Source organism: Nicotiana attenuata, chromosome 1, assembly GCF_001879085.1.
Source record: "Nicotiana attenuata strain UT chromosome 1, NIATTr2, whole genome shotgun sequence".
Taxonomy (NCBI): domain Eukaryota; kingdom Viridiplantae; phylum Streptophyta; class Magnoliopsida; order Solanales; family Solanaceae; genus Nicotiana; species Nicotiana attenuata.
Window position 1 is genome coordinate 27,192,373 of NC_031989.1, and position 4,146 is coordinate 27,196,518.

Genomic DNA, 4,146 nt, shown 5'->3' on the forward strand with positions numbered 1-4,146 from the left:
AACAAAATTAAAGCATGAGCCTGAACACATATAGCAAAAAGTAAGTCAACAACCTAGGCTAGCATGTGAACACAGAATGTAAAAGAATCTCTGTAGAAATCTGGTAAGAAACAAGAGAACAGCCTCGAACATAATAGGAAATAAAACAACGAGCATAAACAATCATAAGGGAGAGTAAAAGAATCAGAAAACATTTTAGGAGCCATTTTCAGAAAACCCTAAAATTTATTTGAACCGTTTTGAAAAAGGAAATTTGGGGAAAAACTCTAAAATGTTACCAATGGCGTAGATCTGGCACAGATCTAAAAGAATAAACGAAAAGGAACCTCGAATAGGCTAGGGCTTCTGAGAACCCTAAAGGACGAGAAAGGCTTGGAAGTCACGAGAACGGATCTGAGTTGATAATGTCGAATCCAGGCTCAAGAGGCCAAGATACGCCGGAGCAAGGCCGGAAACGGCCGAAGAATCTCGAAATGACCAAGGTCTGTATGAAGACCCTTGAGGTCTAGCCTCGAATCTTCAGTGAGCAGGCCTGTGGGAGCAGTAGGTGGTGAGTAGAGGTCGTCCATGGTTAGATTAGCCATGGATTCCGGTGATTTGAGGTCGAAGAGGGGGTAGGCGGCTATTAGGGTTTCAGGTGGGTGAGAGCGTTTAAGAGAGACGAGGGATTAGAGGCGGTGGTATTTGAGAAAATGGGGAGGGTTTGGGGGGTCGTTTAGAATTAAAAATGGTAAGGGGGAGCCTGGGCCGTTGATCAAAATGATCAACGGCTCAGATTAAAAGGGACACGGGCCGGTTCGGGTGATTGGGTGTTGGGTCGGGTGGATTAGGAAATTGGGTTAGGGAATTGGGTTCAATTTGGGGCTGAGGTTGGGGCCCAATTCCGGTTAAAATTGAAATGCAAAAAGGGCTAACTTTTAAATAGCCACTTTTCCCTTGTTTAATTTATAAAAAATAGCAAAATAATTTCTAGGAAGTAAAATCAAACATGCTAAAATGATTAATAATACATAATTATCAAATTAAAAATACTGGGATCAATTTTATAAATATAATTACAATTAAATCTTAAAAGGGGCTAATATTGCAATTATGTGCAATTTAATTTTAAAAAATACTAAATAAATTTGTAAAAAATATGCAAAAATCATGTTAGCCATATTTTGGTGTAAATATGAGAATAAAAAATAGGTTGTCCACCAAAATGATAACTTTGGGAATAATTATTGGATTTTATGGTATAAAAATAGGCAATAAATTGGTTTTAAAAATCATTAAAAATTTGGTAAAGTACCAAAACTCTTGTGTGTGCTCATATATGCACATATATGTTATTTTGAAAGTATTTTGGGTATAAAAAATACTTAGGAAAAAATTGGGTATCAACACTTGGTCCTTTGTGCAACCATCACGGCCCCTACGTCCCTTTTCTTGGACATATCACCGGACTGTAAAGCCCTATTTGTAGCTTGCAAGGCCTCAAAGTTTGTAACCATACCGCTTTTAATACCTTCTTCAATTCTTTCACCTAGTTTGATAATGTCGGAAAACTTATGGTTCTCAATCATCATCAGTCGTTCATAGTACTGCGGGTCCTGAGCCCGGACAAAGAACTTGTTCATTTGCTCCTCTTCTAAGACGGGTCTGACCTTAGCAGCTTCAGACCTCCAGCGAGTAGCATACTTGCAAAATGTCTCCGTGGGCTTCTTCTTTAGATTCAGGATATAGAACACATCTGGCGTGTTCTCTGTATTAAACCTGAACCTGTCCATAAAGTCAGATGCCATACCTACCCAGCTTGACCACTTCTTGGATCTTGGCTGATGTACCAAGATAACGCATCTCCTTTCAAACACCTCATGAACAGCTTCATGCGAATCATTTCATCGTTTCCTACTCCGACCAGCTTGTCGCAATATGTCCTCAAATGGACCCTTAGATCACCTATACCATCAAACATTTCGAACTTAGGAGGTTTGTACTCCTCAGACAGTTCGACATCAGGCTGTATGCAAAGATCCTCATAGTTCAGCCCCTCGATTCCTTTGCTTCCCTTAACGCCCTGAATCCAGCTGGTTAGTTTCTTAAGTTCCTCGGCCAAGTTCCTGATAAGAATATCCTTTTCATCAGACTCGGGTGTGCAAGATATATGTTGGATGGAGTGCGGCATGGTCTCCACGTAGATGGGATTGTTATAGTGGCCTGGTGTGTGGAAATGGTCGTTTGCAGAGTTCTGAGGTTCTGGGATGAGTAGTGGAGTGTTGTTTGGGGTATGGCAGGTGTTACATTGGTTCTTTGGTGGAGCAGCGGGATGATTCTGTTGTTTTGGGATATTTTGAAGACGTGTAGGGTTTTGAGAATTTGGGAAGTTGGTATCTGGGGTGCTGAGGGAAAATGACAGGTTTGCAAGATTTCGAACCTGATCGAGCTCTTCCTGGAACTTCAACAGTTTCTGTTCAAGTTGTGACACATTCTCGTTAAGAACCCGAATACCATGGCCATCAGTGGCCTCTACCCGTTCGGCTGTGTTCTCTTTCCTGATGTTATTCAAATCTTCCATCTTCCCTTTGTTCTTGCTCTTAACAGGACTAAGAGGAGGAGTGGGTGGAGGGCCCCTGGATCTCGGGGAATAATATGATGATGCCAGAGTGCACGAACTAACCTTTGGGGAGGGGAATAATAAAACAAAAAATGAAACAAAAGGTAATCAAGTTAGTGAGGATTATAAAAAGTATTGCGATATTTAAACACGTAGTGCAGGAGTGTAAAGCGTGTCCTAATTTGGGAACCTCTTTGTGCCCGAGGTAGGCCTAGCGACAAATTGATTTGGAAAACTTAGAATGCTAAATGCCTCATTTTATTGATAACAATAGGCGAACCCCAAAATGACACTAAATAAGAAGTAAAATTCACTAATGGCCATTGGCCTTATTACATTCATAAGGTAAAAAGTAAATTCCTATCTATTTGGTCCCAGAAGGACCTTCCCCAGGTTAAATGCCCTCGTTGATCAAATCCTCCAGTTCGCGTAGGTTCACCAGTAAAAATTCCTTCGCCAGGTGTTCTCCTTCGTTTCCCTCAGTGTTCTGGCAGTCGATGACCCTCTTCCTCATTTTTCCTTCCAATTCTAGCAGACTGTATTCCAGATATTCCAACTTTCCGCTAGCTTTGGCGGCCCTCTCTTTCTACTCATTGATTTGGTCATTTGATGGAAGACTCCTCCACCAGTTTAGCAAGAGTGGGGGCGTGCTAATCATACTGAAACTGGGGACCTCGTGCCTCACTTTCTGTGAAACAAAAGGGTTAGACCCTACCCCCACCAGACTCGACTATTTAACATCAACAATTAGCATGAAGCATTTAGTTCTCAAAATAAATGCACAGAACGTGATGATGTCCGTTTGGTTTTGGGGAAACCCAGTGGACTTTTGTACAAGGCTATCTTAAAGGATCATCATGTGGACAACATAACTGATCCGGCTAGGTTTGACCATGATGCATGCACAATTTAAATGGAGTAAGGTTTCTATGGGGTTTTAGACTGGTACCCTTGAGCGGACAACTCAAGGGTGAAGGCACGACACTGTCGACTGCACCGCTGATCGACTAGTTACCTCAAATAAGCCTTTCCGAATTTAGGGGGTAATGATATAGGAAGGGCGCAACCACTCATCAAACGTTGCTATAGTATTTGTCTAGCACGAGTTGTATCGACCCGACCGGTTGTTTTGAGATCTAGCGCACCGTTCAGCAGTTTGAGGCCAAGAGCAGCTTCAATTCAGGCATTATGACTTGTACGCGTGGTCGGAATTGAATTTCAGGAAGTTCGGAGTTGACTTGGAGAGGAAATTCTCATTTCGAAAGCTTTAAGATGAGAGAATTAACTAGGATGGGATTTCAGAGTAAACGACCTTAGAATCGGGATCTAAAGGTTCCAGTAGGTTCGCATGATGATTTCGGACTTGGGCGTTTGCCTGGATCGGGTTTTGGATGACCCGGGAGCATTTTGGCGCCTATTGTGGAAGTTAGCATTTTGGAGGAAATTTCATATGTTTGAGTTGAAGTGCACTTCAGTGTTATTGATGTCCGTTTGGGATTCCGAGTTTGGGAGTAGCTCCGTATGGTGATTCTGGAGTTGGGAGCGCG